Raw genomic sequence first — 9,323 nt, forward strand, 5'->3', positions numbered from 1 at the left:
AACAGTTGAGGCCAAATGCAATCACTAGGTTTGAAAAAAAAAAAAAAACCTACCTGACGTAGCATCTTAGCCAAACAAAATTTCTTGTGAATCTCATCTATGACAATACACTGCTTATGGTGCCTAACATAATTGGGCCACTTGTGACACTTCTGGGGTTTAAAGGAAGCATTTAAGAGAGAGAGAGAAAGAGAAATTGTAGGTTGCACAACTGTAAAGTAAATTGCTTGCAGAGGTCTAAAATTAACAAGAAAACATGTGTTGACATCTAATGATCGATATTTAATCATTGGTGAGACACCTTACATTAAAACCTTTGCTATGATTGAAGTTAGCTGCTAACAGACAATAAATTACACATGACATTAACATGGTTTATGACATGCCACACAACATTTAAAGGAAATGCAATAGTAAAGACAGTATAACATCCTAAACAAATTACAGTTAAGAAAGTTCCAATATGTTTGAAATCCACAAAAACGATCAGACCATGACTCGATTATATTTTCCATACTATGACTACCATGTCAAAGATATGTCTAATCAACAATTTTCCCACTTCTTTTCATTAATGCTAGTAATTGTGTCATAATCTAGAAGGTGTTCATGTATCCTTTATCTATGATCCCCATCTATATTAAAATCTGATCTGTCAACAAGTAACATTCTTTCCTCAAAAGATTTGGATAAAATGTGCAAAAATTACATGTCATTAATAACAATTAACAGATCCCCCATTGTTACAGCTAAAGGCTTGGGAGTAATTAAACCTTGGTCAAATTTAATCATAATATTTATAAACAAGCGTTGCAATTAGATCAGACTTTGGTCCTTGTGTGATAGCATTAGATCCCACATTAGGGCATTCCTAGCCTTGAAAAGGATAAAACATTTCCAGCTTAAGATAAACAAAACTAAACAATGATTAAGTGTTAGTCTTCAATCAACATTAAGCAAAGCTTAACAAAACACTCCTAAACCAAATCAACTCAGGCTTATAGAGAAGGGGCATATTCATGTTATATATGAACCAGACTGACTAGTAAACCTGTCACCATTTCATAATTGTATTCGAATCCAAAACTGCAATGTTGTGAACAAACATATTCCCTTATGATATAACAAAAGAAATGAATAAATTAGATTACCACCACCGCATTCATCTTACAAAGTTTGGAAAATGTCTAAAGAAAGGCTTCTCTATTTGCAAAGATATCTATGAATGCATGATTAAATGCATTATAGGCTCTTTGAAGCAGTGAATGAGGGATGCAAGAGGTTGAACTCATCTTTGACTTCAAGAGGTGATGCAGTTTCATTCCCTGTCCGTTTGACTTTTGACATATTCAGACTCTTGTCCTTGAAACCATAAATCTGTAGTATTTCGTTGTCTACAAAATTGAAATCCCTTTCCATACTCTTCAGACAACGCTCAACAGGGTAATCTTCATAGTTACCATAAGGTTTGCACCCCACAAAATGAGTGACAAAAGGCCACCTTTCATCTCCAAATCAAAGATGGTATGTCTAGATCATGTCCTTGTACTTGTCCACCACAAAAACCCAAAAACCATGAAGAAAATATGAGCTTTTTAGAAACACTTTGTCAACCCAGAGTTTTTTTTTTTTTTGAGAGATCAATAAATATATCAGGGTAGATTGATCATCTTCCTCAAATGTCGGTCTACCCTCCAAATGAGCAGTCAAAACCTTCCCTGCTTCTTCTTTGATCCTACCCTTTGGACCCATTGGTTCCCATGCATCCAATATATCTAAATACCATTGACAGTTCTGAATAAGGAAGTTGCCAGTATTCAACCCGATCCAAGACTGCTTGCCATAAACCAAATTCTCCCAGCCATGGAGAACAAAATTATAGTTCTTGTATTTATCCAACGACAACTCAAAACCCATATCAGTGAACATAGAATCACTGTCCATCCACCATATCCATTCCACTTCTGGATGTGACATCATAAGCCTTTGGAGTAGAGGCAACTTGGCCCAATAACCAGCCATCTCCTTATCCAAATGAGCCATGTTATAGACAATCTCAATGCCATGAAGCCTGCAGTAATCAATCTTGTTCTTGATTCCCTTTAGAAAATAATGATCCCCAATTGAGCTATCACATGGGTTGGGTTGGGACCTAGTGACAAGCAAAATCCTAGGTTTTCCATTCACATAACTGGGAAATTGAGGATTTTCCTTAATCCAAGTTATTCTTTGCTGATCCCAGTCACTGATCCGGGGTCCAAAGTATAAGTTACCTTAGGATAGGTTGCATTACCATCTATCTGCATCCTCGTCTCATTCTCTCCATCAGGATCATCCTTCCTCCTGATCCCTTCTAGCGCCCTGGCATTCTCCTCTGCCACCTTTTGGCTTGCTCCACCATCCCCCGTATCTTGGCCACCCAAATTGCCTACTCCTATGGTGCCCCTGAAAACGAGTATGGTTACGAAACCACACAAAATTGTAATTTTCAAATTGTTAAACATTTTCTGAATCGACCTTGCTTTGGGCAGAGCTAGAGATCTACCATTTGTAGCCCCACCCCGCCCCCCACAGAGGGTAGACCCCTCTTGATGCTCTCCCTTATTGAAACGCCAAAAAAAAATCCTAGATCCCGTTATCTTCTATTCTATACATCTATGTTTTAAACAAAATTACATAAACTTAAACATTCCTCTTACCTATATAATACTGCTGACAACCTCCGAAATTTATATAAAACACGAACTACTAGTGCCTAGGTCAAGCCCACTGGCAGAGTGGATCCAGACTTGTTTATTCAATAAAACTTGTCTAAACATAAGTCTGAGTACCAGTCTTCTTTACTATTACTTGTTCCATCTTTTATATTTCTTTGCATATGGTGGAAAACTAAAAATGGACATTGCATTACGCTCATATCTCATGGTATCCTTTCTTTATCTTGTTTTGAAAGGGAAATACACTACAGGAGAAAAAAAAAATGTCAACAAATGTTTTCTGAAACTACTATACTATACAATAGATGATATAGAAAGTATTCACTACCACAAGGATCTGGATCCTCTTTTCTTAATTGATAAAGAATACCATTAGAATCAATGATTTGTGACTTGAAATAAAGTATCACTTCACCATTAGAATTCAATGCATAGCTAGAGTCATTCAGAGTCAAACAAAATAAGATAGAGATGAGGATCGATATTCTAACTGTCATTGACACAGAAGCCCATTGATGATATACATCTGCTATGTTAGAAATCTCCTCTCTTTGCCCAAAGCAATCCTTTCTAATTCCTACATTGGATATCCACATACCCTAGCTAGTGCCATAGTTCTATGAGATCGTCAACCTCAAATCAGCTGCCTTTGCTGCTACATAATTGTCAGCCATTCATGAAGTTATTTTATCTGTTTAATCATTAGTCTATGACAATCCGTGTTTATCTCTCTACTTGGCCCACCACAACTTAATTGATTCTGATCTAACTTTCGGCAAGAAAAGCTCAAGTCTCAAAGTTAGCTATGTTATTTTTATTTGGATGAAGAACTATTCAGATAATATAACTTTCAACTCTCTGGAAGAAGATGTTATTGATTGTTCATCTCATTCATAACACAAACTCTAGAAAATTTATGATAAGTATGATGAGAGCCACAACATGGCAGGCATAATCCCAGAGGAATATGAGTGCAGGGGTGGATCTCTACTTCAAGAAAGGCTTGGATATTTGAAAGCCTAAAGTTGAAGTGGGTTCTCAAAAGTTAGCCTTCAAGCTCCATGAGAGAAGACAGAGCATGAGAAAACTAGAGATTAAAATAGGTCTGACATTTCTTCGCCACAATCCTTCAAGTGGGTTGTCTCCCAAAACATTAGGTGGGCTTCGATCCCCAAACCCCCAAGACATTCCTACACTTGTTCCTAGCCCAGTTACCCCTCTAGGATTGTATCCATTTGGAAATGGGTATAGCCCATCTAATGTCACTACTACTCCAACTTTCTGCACTGTTGCATATGACCCTCCTACAACATAGACCCTAGAATTCAAGATGAAGGCAAAACAAAGATCCCTAGCCTTAATCATGTCAGGGAGGGTTTCCCACCCATTATTCTAATGTCAAATCCTTCAACTGTTTTGAGATACCTTTTTTTATTTTATGAAATCACTACCGCCAGTGACATAAACAAGGGTTCCCAGAGCAGCCAGACTCGAGAAATATAAACCCTGGTTTGGCCATATATAAAAGATGTTCTCAGATTCTAAACATCAATCCATATGCGTTGTAACAAGTTACAATATTTACTTTCCAAAAAAATCACTTTTTCTGTAAAATTCAAAAAAGTCAGGTCGCCTAGATGATTGTCCCTAGGAGTTCTTATACCGAGGTAGATTCATCCAGTGGTATTGGATTTGAAAGTCCTATTTCAAGAGTCTATCGGCAAATGGAAGGAAGACAACAATGGATGCCAGAACAAGCCCCACAGCTTCTGATCTTAACTGTGCTGGAGTCGCTGAATTTTGGGAAAAAATATGATTTAACCCCAACAGAAGGCCACATACAATTGCAATGACTCGAGGCAGATTGGGCTCGTCAAAACCCAGTATTCCCAGAGTAAATTGGAATACAGATAAGTCAATTTCTAAAGCCATATTTTGATCCTCTTTTCTCTAATTGGCGGCATGAGCCACCAAGCTTTGCTTTCGTGTTCTCTCTCTCTAGAAATCATGGCATTCAAAAATTTTTTATTTTTATTTTTTTACGCAGTTGGGTAAAAAATATTATTGTCACATACTCGATTTATGCCACTATAAAAAGTATGATATGGATATTGGGATTGATATCGAGAAAACAAACGACATAAATGGGTGGCAGGAAGTGGCCATTACCTTCCCTAGAGCATAAAAAAAAAAATAACCACTATATTGACATGACCATGATTCACGATAAGAAGATAATTTAAACGTGTCCACTTTAATATTAATATATTTGTGGGGAGTTTCCATCGTTGAACAAGTGGGGAGTTGCAAAGTCAACAAGTCCCTCCCTTGCGGTATGTAACTCTAATTCTTTGCCGAGCGAGACTCGCGCTTTAGAGAGCAGCATATCCAGCAACCGAGGTTCATATGGTTGTTTATGACTTAAGTAAAAGAATATCCAGATCCATATTCACCCCAGATTTATTAATCAAGGTCATGGATCGAAGAACCCAGATTTATTAATCAAAGAGGCAGACTACATTTTTGTTTTCTATTAGGTAGGCTTCAAGGTCTAGATTTTGAACCTAAGCTCTGATACCACATGTTAGACTCCGTCCAGGTTCCTCTAACAGAACTAAGTTCATTATTTCTAAATACAAATAAATGGAAAATAATTTATTTCTAAACATTTAATCGATGACAATTTACCATTCATAATTTATTTCTAGTAATTAAATAGTGAGAATTTCATTTCAATCACCTACATGAGTAATCTTTAAATCGAAGAATACTTTTTCTGATAGAGTGGTTGAGATGCCCTTGAGCTCCTGATCTTGCTGGGATGCTCCTTCTGACTAATGACTGGATTTACCTCCTAGCCAACTAGGAAGTAATTCCTAGCCCAGGAAACCTCCATAGGTTCCCTAGCCCTCCGAGCCCAAGTCCAACCAGATGTAGTGTGTCCAAGCTGAATAATACTCTCCCTCTCTTCCTCCTCGCTTCCCTACCTTACTCTCAAACAATCCTCCAAAACCACCACCAAACCAAAAGCAAGACCAAGGATCCCCCCTCCTCCCATCATCCTTCCCCTTTTATGCCCCCCTTCCCCTATCCACCTCAACCACCTCTCATTAATGTCATAACTACTCCCTCATCCTCACATTTGACTTCTCTTCTCCCAAGTAAACATCAGAGGACATTTGGGGATGTGATATGAATATAAAATTGGGTAATTAATTGGAGACAACCATGTCTTCTCCCAAGTAAATATTTTGGGGATAAGAGATGAGTATATAAACTGGTAATTAATTGGAAAGGACCATGTATTCTCCCAAGTAAATATTTTGGAGATGAGAGATGAATATATAAATTGGTAATTAACTTGAAAGGACTGTGTCTTCTCCGATGTAAATATTTTGGGGATGAGAGATGAATATATAAATTGGTAATTAATTTGATAGGACCATGTCTTCTCCCAAGTAAATATGAGAGGACATTTTGGGGATGAGAAATGAATATATAAATTGGTAATTAATTGGAGAGGACCATGTCTTCTCCCAAGTAAATCTGAGAGGAAATTTTTGGGATGTGGATATTTAAATTGGAATAAATGGAAGGAAACCATATCCTATCAAAAGGTAAATTTGAGGAGGTAAGTTGGGAATTGAATAATAACAAAACTTATATCAGTAATAAATTTATTGTTTCACCAATAAAGGTATGTACCAATATTTCTTGATAATTATAAGTCAATATTTTAAGGTCATTTAAACACTTAGTAAAATTTGCATGATAAGATTAAGTAGGGCATTATAGAGAGAGAGATAGACCACTAGAGATGAAGCGGAAGAGGATAGGAACAGAGGGGGTGAGACCAATGCAAGTCTCCTTTTATGTTGTGGTACCAGACCTCAATGAGGCGGGGGATCCATATCTATACCCGTTGAGATAAATTTGTACAAAAATAATGGCGCGTCTAGAAACATAAAACTGAGCAATGAAGTACATGCTAAATGCTACATGACATGTTGGCATAACAGAGCTAAAAAATAATAAAATGTGTCCCATATACATAATGCACCTGGAAAAGACATGAGCCAAGACTGAATACAATAATATATGGGTACATGAGATATAATGGCTTTCCCTCAAAACATGGGTGGGAGGGAGGGTAGAACAATCAGAGAAGCCCTACTAAACAGGGAAGGGGTCTGCAAAACTCAATGGATCATCTGAAGGAGATGTGCATGCTATGAACACTACACTCGGTAAGAACCGAACCCATCGACTCAGCGAAACTGCATCTGAGGTTGTAGCATAATAGGAATGTATCCAGCCATGTGGGGGGAAACCTGAAGGGCCACCCCAGCATGAGGTCTGAAACATCTCACGCACACCCCGGAATCACTAGTACAATCTGCTGCATCACTGGACCATCAAGTGTATGAATCATGAACATGAAACAACCAAGTGAAAGCAAAATAATGAGTACCTCTACTGGATACAAGGCACTGAATAAGAATGTAATCTAGAACCAAGATACACTATGCTTTAGGCCATTCTTCTGGAATGAATGAGATGATGTCGAAAGAATAGGGCCCTCGATAGGTGAGGAAATGAGGCTCCTAAACTAAGGCACTACTGAAAATAGTAATGTGACTGATGGACTGACACCAGGGACAATGGGGAAAGTGGTATTGAGGTGCAAACAAACGACTTCCCTTGTCAGAGCATAAAGTGCACGTTGACCAGGATGTGACTGATTTAACTTCGGAGGGGATGGGGACAGTATGACTGGAGGCCAAAATGGGCAACACAGGATGAACGTTATGAAAATATGAATGGAATATTGTGACATGAAAGAATGAGACGTGAAACATACTCCATGGATGCAAGGGTGACTCATCGCAGATGCTCTGAACAAGGGTGACTCGATGACACTGCCACACAGAATAGGCTCGGTGGGGACCATCAAAATATGAGTAAATAATTGTTACTCATGATGAAAATTGACACATGGTACAAAAAGTATGAAGATGAGGTGGACCTCAAAATACAAGTGTCGCTTAATGAAGAAAATTGATTTAGGGAGGCGACGAAGTGACCCTTCTTGGAAAAATGAATTCTTGGTGAAGTTTCAAATCATCAAATGAAATGATGAAACCTACCTAAATGCATGATAGAAATAAATACACACAAATCAATGGTATATTCCATGGGTAAAATTTCTTAAGATGGATTGCATTATGAGGATTAGGAAGGAGTTGCGGAATCCTCCAAGAGATGTGCACCCTTGCCTAAGTCCTTACGAATGATGTAAGGTCCTAGCCATAATGATTTGAACTTCCCATGTCCAAGGGTATCATGGGCGTGGTCATACGCCAGAACAAGATCACCTTCGTGGAAGGCACGAGCGTTGAATTTTCGGTCATACTGAGCTTTGGTGTGCTTTTTGGTCGCTTCAATGGTTTTTAAAGCAACACGATAGCCATCAGAGGCACATTTAGGCATGACAAGTCTTTGTTCTAATGGTTGGGTGTCAGGGAGAAGTTCGACAACTAGGTGGATAGAAGGGATCTCACCCTCGATGTCAATATTACCTCCTCGCTAAAAACAAGGTGGAAAGAAGTGAACCCAGTGTCGGTTTTAACAGAAGTTATTTAGGCCCATAAATTTGGGAAGAGAATAAGGTTCCAGTTGGTATTGTTCTTATTAACCATTCGCTGAAGAATCATTTTGAGAATCTTGTTGACTACTTCAACCTCTCCATTACCTTGGGGGATGAATACTAGTGTCGGAAGCCCAACAATGAGGATAGTTCACGCCATACCTCATCTTCGAAATGTCATTCATGGTCAGAGACCAATTGTTTTGGAACCCCGAATCGAGCGATAACATGGTTAAAAAAGAAAAGGGTCATAGTAGCCGCCATGTTATTGAACGTTGGCATGGCCTCAGCCCATTTGGTAAAATAATCGACCGCCACGATAATATACTTATGGTTATTAACAGATGATGGTTGACACTCCATAAAGTCAATGGCCCATTTACAGAAAGGACCAACAATGATGACAGGATGGAGGGGAGCCAGTGGGGCTCTTACCTTTGGGGCAAAATGTTAGCAATTGGGGCAGTGTTTGACTACCTCAATCCAATCATTGAAGAGAAAAGGCCAAAGTAACCAACGCGCATGACTTTCTGGGCAATGGCCATACTGGAGAGGTGACCACCACAAGTGCCACTGTGATAGGCATTTATCACTTACTCTTCTTCAAGATGGGTGAGACAACAACGAAGGATAGAATCCCCACTGTGATGATAAAGGTCATCACCGATGAGGAGGTAGTGAGGGCCTCGTATCTAATTCGTCGTCGATCATCACGGGTAAGATCAGGGGCAAACTTTTGGGTTTGCAAATTTGTGAGAATATATCTATACCAAGGATCGTCTGAAGTGATGACAAAAAAGTGTTCATATGGGGGTTTGTCATTAACTGGCGGATCATGTGCACCAGTGGGTAATTCAAAAATGAGTTTGGTGAGGGCCAAACCTTTCTTACTCTTAGGTGTAACAAACTTGAGATCGAATTCATAGAGGATGACGATCCAACGTGCATACATCCCATTA

The 9,323-nt window shown here is 38.7% G+C and overlaps 1 pseudogene; it reads right to left on the reverse strand.

The window, feature by feature from the left end:
* Positions 1-1,141: 1,141 nt before the first annotated feature.
* On the reverse strand, positions 1,142-8,207 carry LOC149263466 (putative xyloglucan 6-xylosyltransferase 5 pseudogene; annotated as a pseudogene).
* Between the last annotated feature and the right edge of the window lie 1,116 nt (positions 8,208-9,323).

This window comes from Pinus tabuliformis, chromosome 6 (genome assembly GCF_031772625.1).
Source record: "Pinus tabuliformis cultivar Carrire ecotype Pingquan chromosome 6, CPIR1, whole genome shotgun sequence".
NCBI classification, from domain to species: domain Eukaryota; kingdom Viridiplantae; phylum Streptophyta; class Pinopsida; order Pinales; family Pinaceae; genus Pinus; species Pinus tabuliformis.